The 19,310-nt window shown below is 48.5% G+C and overlaps 6 non-coding genes and 4 pseudogenes across 6 annotated transcripts; all 10 read left to right on the top strand.

Moving 5' to 3' along the window:
• The first annotated feature begins 1,207 nt into the window (after positions 1 to 1,207).
• On the top strand, positions 1,208 to 1,390 carry LOC131738372 (U2 spliceosomal RNA). Its single transcript, XR_009329933.1, has one exon. It is a non-coding gene; the product is annotated as a U2 spliceosomal RNA (small nuclear RNA).
• Positions 1,391 to 1,977: 587 nt separating this feature from the next.
• Positions 1,978 to 2,075, top strand: LOC131738596 (U2 spliceosomal RNA; annotated as a pseudogene).
• Positions 2,076 to 8,793: 6,718 nt separating this feature from the next.
• On the top strand, positions 8,794 to 8,948 carry LOC131738698 (U2 spliceosomal RNA; annotated as a pseudogene).
• Positions 8,949 to 9,536: 588 nt separating this feature from the next.
• LOC131739149 (U2 spliceosomal RNA) lies at positions 9,537 to 9,727 on the top strand. The gene has a single exon (XR_009330316.1). It is a non-coding gene; the product is annotated as a U2 spliceosomal RNA (small nuclear RNA).
• A 571-nt stretch (positions 9,728 to 10,298) lies between these two features.
• LOC131739148 (U2 spliceosomal RNA) lies at positions 10,299 to 10,489 on the top strand. Its single transcript, XR_009330315.1, has one exon. It is a non-coding gene; the product is annotated as a U2 spliceosomal RNA (small nuclear RNA).
• A 594-nt stretch (positions 10,490 to 11,083) lies between these two features.
• On the top strand, positions 11,084 to 11,186 carry LOC131738546 (U2 spliceosomal RNA; annotated as a pseudogene).
• Positions 11,187 to 16,160: 4,974 nt separating this feature from the next.
• On the top strand, positions 16,161 to 16,330 carry LOC131738391 (U2 spliceosomal RNA; annotated as a pseudogene).
• Positions 16,331 to 16,923: 593 nt separating this feature from the next.
• On the top strand, positions 16,924 to 17,114 carry LOC131738224 (U2 spliceosomal RNA). Its single transcript, XR_009329788.1, has one exon. It is a non-coding gene; the product is annotated as a U2 spliceosomal RNA (small nuclear RNA).
• A 583-nt stretch (positions 17,115 to 17,697) lies between these two features.
• Positions 17,698 to 17,888, top strand: LOC131738678 (U2 spliceosomal RNA). Its single transcript, XR_009330028.1, has one exon. It is a non-coding gene; the product is annotated as a U2 spliceosomal RNA (small nuclear RNA).
• Positions 17,889 to 18,479: 591 nt separating this feature from the next.
• Positions 18,480 to 18,670, top strand: LOC131738218 (U2 spliceosomal RNA). Its single transcript, XR_009329782.1, has one exon. It is a non-coding gene; the product is annotated as a U2 spliceosomal RNA (small nuclear RNA).
• The last annotated feature ends 640 nt before the right edge of the window (positions 18,671 to 19,310 follow it).

The following is a 19,310-nucleotide window of genomic DNA, read 5'->3' as shown; positions in this document are numbered from 1 at the left end:
GAAAAAGTAGCTACTTTCTCCCTCACCCAAAGCCAAAAAATCTGGGAGAATGTGTCTCACAGCTGCCTCAGTAATGTCCAGAAGGATATAGCATGGAACACCGTCCACAGTGCACTCCCCACTCGAGCGTTCATGTTCAGGAGGGGACTAGCCCAAGTAGAAACATGCCCCTATGCAAAGTGCCGCAAGAGAGAAACACCAGCCCATATCTTCTGGGAGTGTGATGTGGCTGGCAGTGTCTGGCTCTCTGTCTCTGTCTTCCTAAACAGGTTTGCTGACACGGCCAAGATGACCGCTGAGACTGTGCTCTATGGGCCTGCGGGAGGAATCGATACCAGCACAGCTAAGTGCGTTTGGCGTGTCATCAATGTTGTCAAGCAGATCCTGTGGGAAGGCCGTAACGTCTGTGTCTATCACAAGCAGGAGCTAGACACTATCACCACGACCAGAAGGGCACAAACTCTTATCAAGGACTTTGTAATTCTGGACATCCGGACCCTCGGGAAGGACAAGGCCTGCGCGGAGTGGAGGATCGCCGGACTTCAGGACGTGAAGATGGAATAAGGGAAAAAACTGGAACCGCTAGCTCCTAGGAGCGGGACTACGGGGCACCGCTAAGCCTTTTATTTATTTTGTCATGCCAGCATTCCGCCCTTTTTAGCTGGCATGACCGTTTTTGAACGGTGCCCTGGTTTTATGTAGTCTTTTTGTTTCAGTTTTATGGACTTTTATTTGATTTAATTTGAATGTTTTATTTGATTTTGTTTTGTTTTGTTTTATGTATCTTTAAGATTTTTAATGTAAACTATTAAAAGTTACATTTTAAGTGTTTTAAAATTTTAGAATTTTAACTCACTGTTCCACACACTGTCCCTTTTCCCCTGTCCCTGTTTTAGTAATATAGTTTTATGTTCACTTTTGAACTTTTAGAGAGCACTCCCCGGCCCTCACAAGCACTGGTTTTTTATAGATGGTTCTTTTTTTCCAGTCACTTTTAAAACAGCACAGGTTTTTTTCATGTTGATTTTAATCTGTGTCTGTTTTAACCATGTACAAAGCACAATTGTCTTGGTGTTTTTAAATGTGTTTTAAATGCTTTTAAAACAAAATGTATGTCTGTATGCATGAATGTCATCTTTAAAAGAAATGTAAAATGAATGAAAAAACGAATGGGTGTAAATGTAAAAAAATGTAAAATCTCAATAAAAGAGTATTTTGGCTAAGATCAAGTGTAGTATCTGTTCTTATCAGTTTAATATCTGATACATCCCCTATCAGGGGACCATATATTAAATTGATTTTTGGAATCGGGAGATGGAACAGGGGCTTGCTCCGTCCACTCCACGCATCGGCCCGGTATTGCAGTACCTCCGGGAACGGTGCACACCTTTCTCTAACGTTGGTCAAAGTCAGATCTGGATCTCTCCTGTGAGCATTTTGTCTACCCCTGCTGGAGGGAGAGTGCCAGTGTTGATGCAAGTTTTCCCGCCGTTTTACTTCTTTTTTTTTTCTTTCTTTCTTTCTCTCTTTCTTTCTTTCTCTCTTTCTTTCTCTCTTTCTTTCTTGCTGTCTTTCTTTCTTTTATTCACATGTGGTGATGATGTAGACAGCAGCAGGTTGTTTCCTGGGAGCATGCAGCTAACCAGACAAGTGTGGTGGAACATGTCCCTATGCCAGGACCTTCTTAGCAAGCCAGCCAGCCAGCGAGGCACAGTTGTAGTTACCCAAGGCACCTTGCACAGCATAGCAGCTTGGCATGACTATTTGTAAGACGCACTCCGCCAGTTTATGTTTTGTTTTTGGTGTTATGTGTGTGTTTTTGCTTTGTTTTGTTTTCTCCTGCTTAAATTGCACATTTCCCCTCTGGAAGCAGCAGCCCGTTTTTTGGGGGTCTGCTTGTGCTTGGAATTTTGCACCCACCTTTGAATCCCCCTGTGCCGTCCGGGCTGGGTGGCCCCGGGCAAGGGCCAAGTCGCCATCGCTTCTCGGCCTTTTGGCTAAGATCAAGTGTAGTATCTGTTCTTATCAGTTTAATATCTGACACTCTGGCTTCTCTTCAGTTCGAATAAATCTTTCTAAGACTAAGGCTTAGAGGGTAGTGGCATTGCCCGCTCCCTCCGAGGGTCTGTGAGAGGTTTGTTCGGGTGAGGAGGAACAGAATTTTTTTTTTTTTTTTTTTTTATTTTTGACTGGCTTTCTTCAGCTCGGCAACTTTTTGGAAGACTAATGCTCAGTCTGGTTTTGGCTTGCCCAATCCAGGCCGAGGGTCTTTCAAGATTTTGTTGACTGTTGAGAGCAGTTTTTTCTTTTTCAGGCGGTTCCACTTTTTTTCTTTTTCAGGCTTTTCCAGACGTTCCTGGAGTTAGAGAGAAGGAGGACCTACCATCCAGACGACCTTTGAGGACCCTTTGATGACCTAGACGACCTCATCCCCAGCCCTTGATTGTAATCGAGATCCAGACCGAGAGAGCAGCAGGCGCCCAGCAGAGGGCGCCATCTGGGAGGAGCAGAGGGCGGCCCCGGACCCCGAGGAGGCGTCACAGCCACGATTCTTCCTACGTGGTCTCGGTGCCAAGCAGCGCCCCCTACTCCGCCAGGGAAGGACACCGTTCACCTGGGGAGGGGGTCCCTCTTGCGAGGCGACCATCTCCTCAGGGACTAAAGTAATAGTTCCTTCAACTGCCCAGATTTGCTGCTTACGTTGTTTCTTTTCCGTAGAGAGAGACAACCCGGACATCCAGAGGCTTCTCCCACCCCAATCGGAGGAGCCAGCTGAAGGATGGCGTTCCGGACAACCCAGGAGACCAGGAGGCACAATGCGGTGCGCTTCACAAGGACCCAGCAAGATGAAACGGAACCAGGACTGACGAGACTGGAGTTCAGCCGGACCATTCTTCAGAGGGGTATGGGTTTTTCCCCTTCTGACTTGAATTGTTTGGTGAAATTGCCAGGGCTTAAGGAAGTGTTTGAGGTCAGTTTTAGGAACCCCCAAAAGTTACAAGAAATGTGGTCCTTTTGGGGGGAGAATAAATATCTCGCTCCATACAAAGAATTTTGTGTGGATGCACTGACAGACAGAGAAATGAAAGTTGTTACTGTCCAATTTTTCAATGAGGCTGTTAGCGACTATGATATTACAACATGGCTTAACCGCTATGGGAGGGTGTCATCAGAAGGGAGGAAAATTACAGATGAAGATGGGGTTTGGACAGGAGCCAGAAAGTGGCTGGTACGCCTTAATGTTGATCCATCGGGCATTGGAGGCGTCCGCCACATTCCAAACTCCATAGTGTTAGGGCCCAACAGAGGGCTGGTATTCTATAATGGGATGCCAAAACTCTGCAGGAAATGTGGGGAATTAGGACACCTGGCGGCCGCGTGTACTGTAGTCAAGTGCAGGAACTGCGGCGCCCCCCACGAGACCAGCCACTGCAGAGAAGAGAGGCAGTGCAATTTGTGTGGAAAGAAGGGGCACCTGTTTAAGGACTGCCCCTCTTCCTATGCCAACATGGCCAGAGCCAGCAAGGCAAACACGAACAAGCCTAGGCCTGAGCAGGAAGAGGGAGCAAGTAACAAAGATCAGTCCACATCACCACCAACAGTATCCAAGACCCAGACTCCAGCACCACCATCATCACCAGCACCCCCCTCACCCCCCCGCCCCCGAGACATGTCCCGTTTTACGAGGACCCCTTCCCCCAGCCCAGAGAGAGATTACAACAGCCACTCCACTAGCTCCTCCAGTAGCTCCTCTGATGCAGAACACGAGGCAGGGAGGGAGCCCGGACCCAGCAGCGGCCCCCCCCTGAGTAGGGCCCTCTCAGCGCCAGCACTCCCCCTCGGCTCTCGTTATGACGCCATAAGGATTGAGTCCGTGGGGGAGGAAAGCGAAAGCGACAGTGAAAGTGAGAGTGAGAAGGAGGGGAAGGGAGTGAAGAACCAGCAGAGGGTGGGGAAAAGAAAGGGTAGAGACGAGGGGGGGAAAAGAAAGAAGATCAGGATCAAAGACAGCAAGTTGCAGGTGGCCCCCATAGATCCAAAACCAGCTAATGTCCACACAAAGTCCCCAGTCTTGCCCTCGCAGGCAGAGATGGAGGCGAGTGGGACGGCTACACTGCCACCTAGTGGGCAGGTAGCAGCCAGCCAGGGCATCCCCAGCCAGCCTTCCCAGTCGTTGGCACAAACCCTAGCACACCTCGCAGAAGAGGTGTTCACTAATGCACCGAGGGAGAGGTCGGGGTCAACACCTTCCCTGACCAGCAGTACCTCGGTAGCAATGACCCTCTTCAAGCGAAGGGCCTCCCTTCAAAGCATCCTTGACCCCCTCCCTTGTATGGGCAAAACCAGGGGCCCCCTAGAGGTCCTCCTAGATACAGCACTGGAGGACATGGGAATACCCCTGGACGCGGTAAGCCAGAAGTCTGCTAACAGCCCCAATTCAACAGACGGTAACAGCCAAAGAATGCTGTCTGTCATAACCCCCCCCCAGGACAAAGCTGACCCACATGTTCCGAGGGGCCCTGAGCAAGTTCCACCAGACTTACCTTGTGGGGAGTTGAATAGCCCCAACAACTCCACGTACTGTGCATATAAAGACGGTGCCTTCTTGGACGAGGCAGCAGTGAGTACCTTCTCAGGGGTGATGGGAGTTGCAAATAAGCCCAAGCCCCCTCGAAGCAAGCGTAGAGCTAAGAGTAGGAAGAGTGTCCCGACCTCCCAATCATAGTCGCTATGGGGTGGACGCAGCGACTCCTTTTCTTGTTAGCTACCCTGATGGCCCTGATATGTGTGTCTGTTAATGTCAGGAGCATCAGGGAGACACAAAAAAGATTTGATGTACTAAACTATCTAGATAACTTGAAAGCAGATCTCATCTTTCTGCAGGAGTGTGGTATTTCGTCGAGCCCTGATTATAGGGACCTGAAGGAGAGTTGGACCCTGGGGGACTCCTTCTGGTCGGGCTCCAACATAGCCAGAGCCGACGGAGTAGGTATCCTGTTTAAAAACCCATTTATTACCTCCCGCAGCAGCAGGGAGGTAGAACCTGGTAGAATTCTGAGCGTGGATGTGACATACAACAACACTCCCCTCAGACTGGTCAATGTCTACGCACCCACTAACCAAAACCAAAGAGTTCATTTTTTTCCACAGCTGCGTCCACTCCTGCTGGGGAACGTACCCGTCATCGTGTCAGGTGACTTCAATTGTGCTCTGAGGGACGTAGACCGGAGCAGGCCACGCAACGACCGCTCTAGTAGAGTTTTGTCCTCCGTAATATCTGATTTCTCCCTGTGTGATGCAGGTAAGGACCTGGTGCCTCCCTTTACCTGGGTGAGCTCATCTGGGACCTCCTTCTCCCGTATAGATCTCGTCCTGCATACCAGCTCCCTTACGAAGACGGCAGTAGACACCCAGGCCGTCTTCTTCTCTGACCATAGGCTCCTGCAGGTAACATTGCAGGTCCCTCAGACCTCCCAGATGGGGTCAGGGGTCTGGAAATTAAACACCTCCTTACTCGATGACCCCTCCATAGCTGCAGCCTATAAGAGCAGGCTTGTTGAGTGGACCACTTTGCGTGACCTATTCAACTCCCCTATAGAGTGGTGGGAGATGGTCAAAATCAGAACTAAGGGTTATTTCATAGCAGCAGGCAAGAGGAAAGCAAAAGAAAGGAGGGCCAAATATAAATACCTGAATGCTGCCCTCCAGCGTCTGAGCCTGCTTCAGCTTCGGGGGTTCCCTGTAAGCGACGAGATAGCCCAGACCAAGCTAGATCTTTCAATGCTTTGTAGGGAGGAACAACGAAAGGTCATGCACAATGCAAAAGTGCAAAAAATGGAGGAAGACGAAAAGTGTACTCGCTTCTTCTTCCAGAAAACGAGGGAGAAGCGGCACTTGATGTCCTCCATGCTCGACAGCAGGGGGAGGATAGTAGAGGATAGTGAGGGAGTGAAAAAAGTGGTAGAGAACTTCTATAGGGACCTGTATAACATCAAAGCTACAGATGACACCCTGATAGAGTGGTTCCTGAGCCAGTTGGAGCCTGACTCAGTGCGGGACGACGAGGAGGAGGAGAAGGACCCAGAACTCATGCTGGAGGAGCTCACCCAGGCGGTTAAGACCATGAACACCGGTAAGACGCCAGGTCCAGATGGCATCCCGGGTGAGTATTACCATCTTTTTTGGGACACGCTAAAAGTCAATTTAGCGGAGGTCTACAGAGCGGTCTACAGGGAGAAGCGGTTGGGCCCTTCTATGCGGGAGAGTGTAATTACTCTCCTTCATAAGAAAGGGGAAGTTAAAGATCTACGGAATTGGCGCCCAATCAGCCTCCTTTGCGTGGATTACAAGATACTAGCCAAAGCTCTGATGCTCCGGCTACAAGTACACCTCCCTTTGGTCATTGGCCCCGACCAGGCTTGTGGCGTCCCAGGGAGGTCCATCACGGATATTTTAATGTTAACAAGGGACATTCTGGCTTATTCTAGAGAACGGAACCATCCCCTCTGCCTGTTCAACCTTGACCAGGAGAAGGCGTTCGATAGGGTAAGCCATGAATATATGTACAAAGTGATGGACCAGATGAAATTCGCTCCTGGACTTAGGGAGTGGGTTAAAACCATATATACAAACATTAGTACCCGAGTCTTGGTGAACAGGCACCTGACTGGTAAAATATCTATCCAGTCAGGGGTCAGACAGGGTTGCCCACTATCCCCACTGCTATATGTCGTGTGCATTGAACCCCTCCTGCAGGCAATTCGTAGGGATACCAATATAACTGGTTTCCAGCTGCCTGGATCCAACGGGGTCCAGGTCAAAACAACAGCATATATGGACGATGTGTCACTCATTTGCACCAACACATCGTCGGTACCTCGGATTAGTAATATCCTTGAGAAGTACTGCACGGCGACCGGGGCAGTGATTAATAAGTCCAAGAGCGAAGTCTACGTGTCTAAAAATTGGCAGGTAGATAGGGAACTGTCGGACATGTACCCTGTCAAAAAGGACAAAATCAAGATTCTGGGCCTCATTTTCGAGAACAATAGCTCGGGGGCCCAGAGCTGGACGGCGGCCATTAACCAGGTCCGTAAAAAGATTGGCGGATGGAGCACAAGATCCTTAACAATGACGGGTAGAGTATTAATAACCAAGTCTATACTGTTCCCCATCCTCTCTTATGTAGGAAAAATCTTTCCCCCAGACAGGACCACCAAAAAAGTGGTGGACCGCATTATCCACCGCTTTATCTGGGGCAGCAAGATGGAGAGGGTAAAGCGAGCCACCCTGAGTAAAGCCGACAAGAAGGGAGGTAAGGGGGTCCCGGACGTTGTGCAGCTCACCCGAGTGCAGGGGCTCACGCAAACTATCAAGAACATCCAGGCCCTGGACAGGAAGGTATGTTACATGAATCGTTTCTATTTTGCCACCTGTCTCAGGGCCTTGGGCCTCTGCACTATTGATAACACCGTGCCGTACTCCTGGGACCCCCCATTGTATTATAGAACCTTAAGGGACACTATATATAAATTGGGCTTAGATAAAGCAAAATTGGCCTCCTGGGAATACAAGGCTGTAACTAAACATCTTGCCGGTTCCCAGGAAATTGAAAAAGTAGCTACTTTCTCCCTCACCCAAAGCCAAAAAATCTGGGAGAATGTGTCTCACAGCTGCCTCAGTAATGTCCAGAAGGATATAGCATGGAACACCGTCCACAGTGCACTCCCCACTCGAGCGTTCATGTTCAGGAGGGGACTAGCCCAAGTAGAAACATGCCCCTATGCAAAGTGCCGCAAGAGAGAAACACCAGCCCATATCTTCTGGGAGTGTGATGTGGCTGGCAGTGTCTGGCTCTCTGTCTCTGTCTTCCTAAACAGGTTTGCTGACACGGCCAAGATGACCGCTGAGACTGTGCTCTATGGGCCTGCGGGAGGAATCACTACCAGCACAGCTAAGTGCGTTTGGCGTGTCATCAATGTTGTCAAGCAGATCCTGTGGGAAGGCCGTAACGTCTGTGTCTATCACAAGCAGGAGCTAGACACTATCACCACGACCAGAAGGGCACAAACTCTTATCAAGGACTTTGTAATTCTGGACATCCGGACCCTCGGGAAGGACAAGGCCTGCGCGGAGTGGAGGATCGCCGGACTTCAGGACGTGAAGATGGAATAAAGGAAAAAACTGGAACCGCTAGCTCCTAGGAGCGGGACTACGGGGCACCGCTAAGCCTTTTAATTATTTTGTCATGCCAGCATTCCGCCCTTTTTAGCTGGCATGACCGTTTTTCAACGGTGCCCTGGTTTTATGTAGTCTTTTTGTTTCAGTTTTATGGACCTTTGATTTAATTTGAATGTTTTATTTGATTTTGTTTTGTTTTGTTTTATGTATCTTTAAGATTTTTAATGTAAACTATTAAAAGTTACATTTTAAGTGTTTTAAAATTTTAGAATTTTAACTCACTGTTTATACACTGTCCCTTTTCCCCTGTCCCTGTTTTAGATCTAGGTTTATGTTCACTTTTTTAGAGAGCACTCCCCGGCCCTCACAAGCACTGGTTTTTTATAGATGGTTCTTTTTTTCCAGTCACTTTTAAAACAGCACAGGTTTTTTTCATGTTGATTTTAATCTGTGTCTGTTTTAACCATGTACAAAGCACAATTGTCTTGGTGTTTTTAAATGTATTTTAAATGCTTTTAAAACAAAATGTATGTCTGTATGCATGAATGTCATCTTTAAAAGAAATGTAAAATGAATGAAAAAACGAATGGGTGTAAATGTAAAAAATGTAAAATCTCAATAAAAGAGTATTAATATCTGATACGTCCCCTATCAGGGGACCATATATTAAATTGATTTTTGGAATCGGGAGATGGAACAGGGGCTTGCTCCGTCCACTCCACGCATCGGCCCGGTATTGCAGTACCTCCGGGAACGGTGCACACCTTTCTCTAACGTTGGTCAAAGTCAGATCTGGATCTCTCCTGTGAGCATTTTGTCTACCCCTGCTGGAGGGAGAGTGCCAGTGTTGATGCAAGTTTTCCCGCCGTTTTACTTCTTTTTTTTTTCTTTCTTTCTTTCTTTCTCTCTTTCTTTCTTTCTCTCTTTCTTTCTCTTTCTTTCTTGCTGTCTTTCTTTCTTTTATTCACATGTGGTGATGATGTAGACAGCAGCAGTTTGTTTCCTGGGAGCATGCAGCTAACCAGACAAGTGTGGTGGAACATGTCCCTATGCCAGGACCTTCTTAGCAAGCCAGCCAGCCAGCGAGGCACAGTTGTAGTTACCAAGGCACCTTGCACAGCATAGCAGCTTGGCATGACTATTTGTAAGACGCACTCCGCCAGTTTATGTTTTGTTTTTGGTGTTATGTGTGTGTTTTTGCTTTGTTTTGTTTTCTCCTGCTTAAATTGCACATTTCCCCTCTGGAAGCAGCAGCCCGTTTTTTGGGGGTCTGCTTGTGCTTGGAATTTTGCACCCACCTTTGAATCCCCCTGTGCCGTCCGGGCTGGGGGGCCCCGGGCAAGGGCCAAGTCGCCATCGCTTCTCGGCCTTTTGGCTAAGATCAAGTGTAGTATCTGTTCTTATCAGTTTAATATCTGATACGTCCCCTATCAGGGGACCATATATTAAATTGATTTTTGGAATCGGGAGATGGAACAGGGGCTTGCTCCGTCCACTCCACGCATCGGCCCGGTATTGCAGTACCTCCGGGAACGGTGCACACCTTTCTCTAACGTTGGTCAAAGTCAGATCTGGATCTCTCCTGTGAGCATTTTGTCTACCCCTGCTGGAGGGAGAGTGCCAGTGTTGATGCAAGTTTTCCCGCCGTTTTACTTCTTTTTTTTTCTTTCTCTCTTTCTTTCTCTCTTTCTTTCTCTTTCTTTCTTGCTTTCTTTCTTTCTTTTATTCACATGTGGTGATGATGTAGACAGCAGCAGTTTGTTTCCTGGGAGCATGCAGCTAACCAGACAAGTGTGGTGGAACATGTCCCTATGCCAGGACCTTCTTAGCAAGCCAGCCAGCCAGCGAGGCACAGTTTTAGTTACCAAGGCACCTTGCACAGCATAGCAGCTTGGCATGACTATTTGTAAGACGCACTCCGCCAGTTTATGTTTTGTTTTTGGTGTTATGTGTGTGTTTTTGCTTTGTTTTGTTTTCTCCTGCTTAAATTGCACATTTCCCCTCTGGAAGCAGCAGCCCGTTTTTTGGGGGTCTGCTTGTGCTTGGAATTTTGCACCCACCTTTGAATCCCCCTGTGCCGTCCGGGCTGGGGGGCCCCGGGCAAGGGCCAAGTCGCCATCGCTTCTCGGCCTTTTGGCTAAGATCAAGTGTAGTATCTGTTCTTATCAGTTTAATATCTGATACGTCCCCTATCAGGGGACCATATATTAAATTGATTTTTGGAATCGGGAGATGGAACAGGGGCTTGCTCCGTCCACTCCACGCATCGGCCCGGTATTGCAGTACCTCCGGGAACGGTGCACACCTTTCTCTAACGTTGGTCAAAGTCAGATCTGGATCTCTCCTGTGAGCATTTTGTCTACCCCTGCTGGAGGGAGAGTGCCAGTGTTGATGCAAGTTTTCCCGCCGTTTTACTTCTTTTTTTTTCTTTCTTTCTTTCTTTCTCTCTTTCTTTCTCTCTTTCTCTCTTTCTTTCTCTCTTTCTTTCTTGCTGTCTTTCTTTCTTTTATTCACATGTGGTGATGATGTAGACAGCAGCAGGTTGTTTCCTGGGAGCATGCAGCTAACCAGACAAGTGTGGTGGAACATGTCCCTATGCCAGGACCTTCTTAGCAAGCCAGCCAGCCAGCGAGGCACAGTTGTAGTTACCCAAGGCACCTTGCACAGCATAGCAGCTTGGCATGACTATTTGTAAGACGCACTCCGCCAGTTTATGTTTTGTTTTTGGTGTTATGTGTGTGTTTTTGCTTTGTTTTGTTTTCTCCTGCTTAAATTGCACATTTCCCCTCTGGAAGCAGCAGCCCGTTTTTTTGGGGTCTGCTTGTGGTTGAAATTTTGCACCCACCTTTGAATCCCCCTGTGCCGTCCGGGCTGGGGGGCCCCGGGCAAGGGCCAAGTCGCCATCGCTTCTCGGCCTTTTGGCTAAGATCAAGTGTAGTATCTGTTCTTATCAGTTTAATATCTGATACGTCCCCTATCAGGGGACCCAGCAGCGGCCCCCCCCTGAGTAGGGCCCTCTCAGCGCCAGCACTCCCCCTCGGCTCTCGTTATGACGCCATAAGGATTGAGTCCGTGGGGGAGGAAAGCGAAAGCGACAGTGAAAGTGAGAGTGAGAAGGAGGGGAAGGGAGTGAAGAACCAGCAGAGGGTGGGGAAAAGAAAGGGTAGAGACGAGGGGGGGAAAAGAAAGAAGATCAGGATCAAAGACAGCAAGTTGCAGGTGGCCCCCATAGATCCAAAACCAGCTAATGTCCACACAAAGTCCCCAGTCTTGCCCTCGCAGGCAGAGACGGAGGCGAGTGGGACGGCTACACTGCCGCCTAGTGGGCAGGTAGCAGCCAGCCAGGGCATCCCCAGCCAGCCTTCCCAGTCGTTGGCACAAACCCTAGCACACCTCGCAGAAGAGGTGTTCACTAATGCACCGAGGGAGAGGTCGGGGTCAACACCTTCCCTGACCAGCAGTACCTCGGTAGCAATGACCCTCTTCAAGCGAAGGGCCTCCCTTCAAAGCACCCCCTCCCTTGTATGGGCAAAACCAGGGGCCCCCTAGAGGTCCTCCTAGATACAGCACTGGAGGACATGGGAATACCCCTGGACGCGGTAAGCCAGAAGTCTGCTAACAGCTCCAACTCAACAGACGGTAACAGCCAAAGAATGCTGTCTGTCATAACCCCCCCCCAGGACAAAGCTGACCCACACGTTCCGAGGGGCCCTGAGCAAGTTCCACCAGACTTACCTTGTGGGGAGTTGAATAGCCCCAACAACTCCACGTACTGTGCATATAAAGACGGTGCCTTCTTGGACGAGGCAGCAGTGAGTACCTTCTCAGGGGTGATGGGAGTTGCAAATAAGCCCAAGCCCCCTCGAAGCAAGCGTAGAGCTAAGAGTAGGAAGAGTGTCCCGACCTCCCAATCATAGTCGCTATGGGGTGGACGCAGCGACTCCTTTTCTTGTTAGCTACCCTGATGGCCCTGATATGTGTGTCTGTTAATGTCAGGAGCATCAGGGAGACACAAAAAAGATTTGATGTACTAAACTATCTAGCTAACTTGAAAGCAGATCTCATCTTTCTGCAGGAGTGTGGTATTTCGTCGAGCCCTGATTATAGGGACCTGAAGGAGAGTTGGACCCTGGGGGACTCCTTCTGGTCGGGCTCCAACATAGCCAGAGCTGACGGAGTAGGTATCCTGTTTAAAAACCCATTTATTACCTCCCGCAGCAGCAGGGAGGTAGAACCTGGTAGAATTCTGAGCGTGGATGTGACATACAACAACACTCCCCTCAGACTGGTCAATGTCTACGCACCCACTAACCAAAACGAAAGAGTTCAATTTTTTCCACAGCTGCGTCCACTCCTGCTGGGGAATGTACCCGTCATCGTGTCAGGTGACTTCAATTGTGCTCTGAGGGACGTAGACCGGAGCAGGCCACGCAACGACCGCTCTAGTAGAGTTTTGTCCTCCGTAATATTTGATTTCTCCCTGTGTGATGCAGGTAAGGACCTGGTGCCTCCCTTTACCTGGGTGAGCTCATCTGGGACCTCCTTCTCCCGTATAGATCTCGTCCTGCATACCAGCTCCCTTACGAAGACGGCAGTAGACACCCAGGCCGTCTTCTTCTCTGACCATAGGCTCCTGCAGGTAACATTGCAGGTCCCTCAGACCTCCCAGATGGGGTCAGGGGTTTGGAAATTAAACACTTCCTTACTCGATGACCCCTCCATAGCTGCAGCCTATAAGAGCAGGCTTGTTGAGTGGACCACTTTGCGTGACCTATTCAACTCCCCTATAGAGTGGTGGGAGATGGTCAAAATCAGAACTAAGGGTTATTTCATAGCAGCAGGCAAGAGGAAAGCAAAAGAAAGGAGGGCCAAATATAAACACCTGAATGCTGCCCTCCAGCATCTGAGCCTGCTTCAGCTTCGGGGGTTCCCTGTAAGCGACGAGATAGCCCAGACCAAGCTAGATCTTTCAGTGCTTTGTAGGGAGGAACAACGAAAGGTCATGCACAATGCAAAAGTGCAAAAAATGGAGGAAGACGAAAAGTGTACTCGCTTCTTCTTCCAGAAAACGAGGGAGAAGCGGCACTTGATGTCCTCCATGCTCGACAGCAGGGGGAGGATAGTAGAGGATAGTGAGGGAGTGAAAAAAGTGGTAGAGAACTTCTATAGGGACCTGTATAACATCAAAGCTACAGATGACACCCTGATAGAGTGGTTCCTGAGCCAGTTGGAGCCTGACTCAGTGCGGGACGAGGAGGAGGAGGAGAAGGACCCAGAACTCACGCTGGAGGAGCTCACCCAGGCGGTTAAGACCATGAACACCGGTAAGACGCCAGGTCCAGATGGCATCCCGGGTGAGTATTACCATCTTTTTTGGGACACGCTAAAAGTCCATTTAGCGGAGGTCTACAGAGCGGTCTACAGGGAGAAGCGGTTGGGCCCTTCTATGCGGGAGAGTGTAATTACTCTCCTTCATAAGAAAGGGGAAGTTAAAGATCTACGGAATTGGCGCCCAATCAGCCTCCTTTGCGTGGATTACAAGATACTAGCCAAAGCTCTGATGCTCCGGCTACAAGTACACCTCCCTTTGGTCATTGGCCCCGACCAGGCTTGTGGCGTCCCAGGGAGGTCCATCACGGATATTTTAATGTTAACAAGGGACATTCTGGCTTATTCTAGAGAACGGAACCATCCCCTCTGCCTGTTCAACCTTGACCAGGAGAAGGCGTTCGATAGGGTAAGCCATGAATATATGTACAAAGTGATGGACCAGATGAAATTCGCTCCTGGACTTAGGGAGTGGGTTAAAACCATATATACAAACATTAGTACCCGAGTCTTGGTGAACAGGCACCTGACTGGTAAAATATCTATCCAGTCAGGGGTCAGACAGGGTTGCCCACTATCCCCACTGCTATATGTCGTGTGCATTGAACCCCTCCTGCAGGCAATTCGTAGGGATACCAATATAACTGGTTTCCAGCTGCCTGGATCCAACGGGGTCCAGGTCAAAACAACAGCATATATGGACGATGTGTCACTCATTTGCACCAACACATCGTCGGTACCTCGGATTAGTAATATCCTTGAGAAGTACTGCACGGCGACCGGGGCAGTGATTAATAAGTCCAAGAGCGAAGTCTACGTGTCTAAAAATTGGCAGGTAGATAGGGAACTGTCGGACATGTACCCTGTCAAAAAGGACAAAATCAAGATTCTGGGCCTCATTTTCGAGAACAATAGCTCGGGGGCCCAGAGCTGGACGGCGGCCATTAACCAGGTCCGTAAAAAGATTGGCGGATGGAGCACAAGATCCTTAACAATGACGGGTAGAGTATTAATAACCAAGTCTATACTGTTCCCCATCCTCTCTTATGTAGGAAAAATCTTTCCCCCAGACAGGACCACCAAAAAAGTGGTGGACCGCATTATCCACCGCTTTATCTGGGGCAGCAAGATGGAGAGGGTAAAGCGAGCCACCCTGAGTAAAGCCGACAAGAAGGGAGGTAAGGGGGTCCCGGACGTTGTGCAGCTCACCCGAGTGCAGGGGCTCACGCAAACTATCAAGAACATCCAGGCCCTGGACAGGAAGGTATGTTACATGAATCGTTTCTATTTTGCCACCTGTCTCAGGGCCTTGGGCCTCTGCACTATTGATAACACCGTGCCGTACTCCTGGGACCCCCCATTGTATTATAGAACCTTAAGGGACACTATATATAAATTGGGCTTAGATAAAGCAAAATTGGCCTCCTGGGAATACAAGGCTGTAACTAAATATCTTGCCGGTTCCCAGGAAATTGAAAAAGTAGCTACTTTCTCCCTCACCCAAAGCCAAAAAATCTGGGAGAATGTGTCTCACAGCTGCCTCAGTAATGTCCAGAAGGATATAGCATGGAACACCGTCCACAGTGCACTCCCCACTCGAGCGTTCATGTTCAGGAGGGGACTAGCCCAAGTAGAAACATGCCCCTATGCAAAGTGCCGCAAGAGAGAAACACCAGCCCATATCTTCTGGGAGTGTGATGTGGCTGGCAGTGTCTGGCTCTCTGTCTCTGTCTTCCTAAACAGGTTTGCTGACACGGCCAAGATGACCGCTGAGACTGTGCTCTATGGGCCTGCGGGAGGAATCGATACCAGCACAGCTAAGTGCGTTTGGCGTGTCATCAATGTTGTCAAGCAGATCCTGTGGGAAGGCCGTAACGTCTGTGTCTATCACAAGCAGGAGCTAGACACTATCACCACGACCAGAAGGGCACAAACTCTTATCAAGGACTTTGTAATTCTGGACATCCGGACCCTCCTGCGCGGAGTGGAGGATCGCCGGACTTCAGGACGTGAAGATGGAATAAAGGAAAAAACTGGAACCGCTAGCTCCTAGGAGCGGGACTACGGGGCACCGCTAAGCCTTTTATTTATTTTGTCATGCCAGCATTCCGCCCTTTTTAGCTGGCATGACCGTTTTTCAACGGTGCCCTGGTTTTATGTAGTCTTTTTGTTTCAGTTTTATGGACCTTTGATTTAATTTGAATGTTTTATTTGATTTTGTTTTGTTTTGTTTTATGTATCTTTAAGATTTTTAATGTAAACTATTAAAAGTTACATTTTAAGTGTTTTAAAATTTTAGAATTTTAACTCACTGTTCTATACACTGTCCCTTTTCCCCTGTCCCTGTTTTAGATCTAGTTTTATGTTCACTTTTGAACTTTTTTAGAGAGCACTCCCCGGCCCTCACAAGCACTGGTTTTTTATAGATGGTTCTTTTTTTCCAGTCACTTTTAAAACAGCACAGGTTTTTTTCATGTTGATTTTAATCTGTGTCTGTTTTAACCATGTACAAAGCACAATTGTCTTGGTGTTTTTAAATGTATTTTAAATGCTTTTAAAACAAAATGTATGTCTGTATGCATGAATGTCATCTTTAAAAGAAATGTAAAATGAATGAAAAAACGAATGGGTGTAAATGTAAAAAATGTAAAATCTCAATAAAAGAGTATCTGTTCTTATCAGTTTAATATCTGATACGTCCCCTATCAGGGGACCATATATTAAATTGATTTTTGGAATCGGGAGATGGAACAGGGGCTTGCTCCGTCCACTCCACGCATCGGCCCGGTATTGCAGTACCTCCGGGAACGGTGCACACCTTTCTCTAACGTTGGTCAAAGTCAGATCTGGATCTCTCCTGTGAGCATTTTGTCTACCCCTGCTGGAGGGAGAGTGCCAGTGTTGATGCAAGTTTTCCCGCCGTTTTACTTCTTTTTTTTCTTTCTCTCTTTCTCTCTTTCTTTCTTTCTCTCTTTCTCTCTTTCTTTCTCTCTTTCTTTCTTGCTGTCTTTCTTTCTTTTATTCACATGTGGTGATGATGTAGACAGCAGCAGGTTGTTTCCTGGGAGCATGCAGCTAACCAGACAAGTGTGGTGGAACATGTCCCTATGCCAGGACCTTCTTAGCAAGCCAGCCAGCCAGCGAGGCACAGTTGTAGTTACCCAAGGCACCTTGCACAGCATAGCAGCTTGGCATGACTATTTGTAAGACGCACTCCGCCAGTTTATGTTTTGTTTTTGGTGTTATGTGTGTGTTTTTGCTTTGTTTTGTTTTCTCCTGCTTAAATTGCACATTTCCCCTCTGGAAGCAGCAGCCCGTTTTTTGGGGGTCTGCTTGTGCTTGGAATTTTGCACCCACCTTTGAATCCCCCTGTGCCGTCCGGGCTGGGGGGCCCCGGGCAAGGGCCAAGTCGCCATCGCTTCTCGGCCTTTTGGCTAAGATCAAGTGTAGTATCTGTTCTTATCAGTTTAATATCTGATACGTCCCCTATCAGGGGACCATATATTAAATTGATTTTTGGAATCGGGAGATGGAACAGGGGCTTGCTCCGTCCACTCCACACATCGGCCCGGTATTGCAGTACCTCCGGGAACGGTGCACACCTTTCTCTAACGTTGGTCAAAGTCAGATCTGGATCTCTCCTGTGAGCATTTTGTCTACCCCTGCTGGAGGGAGAGTGCCAGTGTTGATGCAAGTTTTCCCGCCGTTTTACTTCTTTTTTTTTTCTTTCTCTCTTTCTTTCTTTCTCTCTTTCTCTCTTTCTTTCTCTCTTTCTTGCTGTCTTTCTTTCTTTTATTCACATGTGGTGATGATGTAGACAGCAGCAGGTTGTTTCCTGGGAGCATGCAGCTAACCAGACAAGTGTGGTGGAACATGTCCCTATGCCAGGACCTTCTTATCAAGACAGCCAGCCAGCGAGGCACAGTTGTAGTTACCCAAGGCAACTTGCACAGCATTGCAGCTTGGCATGACTATTTGTAAGACGCACTCCGCCAGTTTATGTTTTGTTTTTGGTGTTATGTGTGTGTTTTTGCTTTGTTTTGTTTTCTCCTGCTTAAATTGCACATTTCCCCTCTGGAAGCAGCAGCCCGTTTTTTGGGGGTCTGCTTGTGCTTGGAATTTTGCACCCACCTTTGAATCCCCCTGTGCCGTCCGGGCTGGGGGGCCCCGGACAAGGGCCAAGTCGCCATCGCTTCTCGGCCTTTTGGCTAAGATCAAGTGTAGTATCTGTTCTTATCAGTTTAATATCTGATACGTCCCCTATCAGGGGACCATATATTAAATTGATTTTTGGAATCGGGAGATGGAACAGGGGCTTGCTCCTTCCACTCCACGCATCGGCCCGGTATTGCAGTACCTCCGGGAACGGTGCACACCTTTCTCTAACGTTGGTCAAAGTCAGATCTGGATCTCTCCTGTGAGCATTTTGTCTACCCCTGCTGGAGGGAGAGTGCCAGTGTTGATGCAAGGTTTCCCGCCGTTTTACTTCTTTTTTTTTTCTTTCTCTCTTTCTTTCTCTCTTTCTCTCTTTCTTTCTCTCTTTCTTTCTCTCTTTCTTGCTCTCTTTCTTTCTTTTATTCACATGTGGTGATGATGTAGACAGCAGCAGGTTGTTTCCTGGGAGCATGCAGCTAACCAGACAAGTGTGGTGGAACATGTCCCTATGCCAGGACCTTCTTAGCAAGACAGCCAGCCAGCGAGGCACAGTTGTAGTTACCCAAGGCACCTTGCACAGCATAGCAGCTTGGCATGACTATTTGTAAGACGCACTCCGCCAGTTTATGTTTTGTTTTTGGTGTTATGTGTGTGTTTTTGCTTTGTTTTGTATTCTCCTGCTTAAATTGCACATTTCCCCTCTGGAAGCAGCAGCCCGTTTTTTGGGGGTCTGCTTGTGCTTGGAATTTTGCACCCACCTTTGAATCCCCCTGTGCCGTCCGGGCTGGGGGGCCCCGGGCAAGGGCCAAGTCGCCATCGCTTCTCGGCCTTTTGGCTAAGATCAAGTGTAGTATCTGTTCTTATCAGTTTAATATCTGATACATCCCCTATCAGGGGACCATATATTAAATTGATTTTTGGAATCGGGAGATGGAACAGGGGCTTGCTCCGTCCACTCCACGCATCGGCCCGGTATTGCAGTACCTCCGGGAACGGTGCACACCTTTCTCTAACGTTGGTCAATGTCAGATCTGGATCTCTCCTGTGAGCATTTTGTCTACCCCTGCTGGAGGGAGAGTGCCAGTGTTGATGCAAGTTTTCCCGCTGTTTTACTTCTTTTTTTTTTCTTTCTCTCTTTCTTTCTTTCTCTCTTTCTTTCTCTCTTTCTCTCTTTCTTTCTCTCTTTCTTGCTGTCTTTCTTTCTTTTATTCACATGTGGTGATGATGTAGACAGCAGCAGGTTGTTTCCTGGGAGCATGCAGCTAACCAGACAAGTGTGGTGGAACATGTCCCTATGCCAGGACCTTCTTAGCAAACCAGCCAGCCAGCGAGGCACAGTTGTAGTTACCCAAGGCACCTTGCACAGCATAGCAGCTTGGCATGACTATTTGTAAGACGCACTCCGCCAGTTTATGTTTTGTTTTTGGTGTTATGTGTGTGTTTTTGCTTTGTTTTGTTTTCTCCTGCTTAAATTGCACATTTCCCCTCTGGAAGCAGCAGCCCGTTTTTTGGGGGTCTGCTTGTGCTTGGAATTTTGCACCCACCTTTGAATCCCCCTGTGCCGTCCGGGCTGGGGGGCCCCGGGCAAGGGCCAAGTCGCCATCGCTTCTCGGCCAGCAGAGGGCGCCATCTGGGAGGAGCAGAGG

This window comes from Acipenser ruthenus, chromosome 10 (assembly GCF_902713425.1).
Source record: "Acipenser ruthenus chromosome 10, fAciRut3.2 maternal haplotype, whole genome shotgun sequence".
Taxonomy (NCBI): domain Eukaryota; kingdom Metazoa; phylum Chordata; class Actinopteri; order Acipenseriformes; family Acipenseridae; genus Acipenser; species Acipenser ruthenus.
Note: the sequence above shows the minus strand (reverse complement) of the source record. Positions and strands in the feature narration are given on the sequence as shown.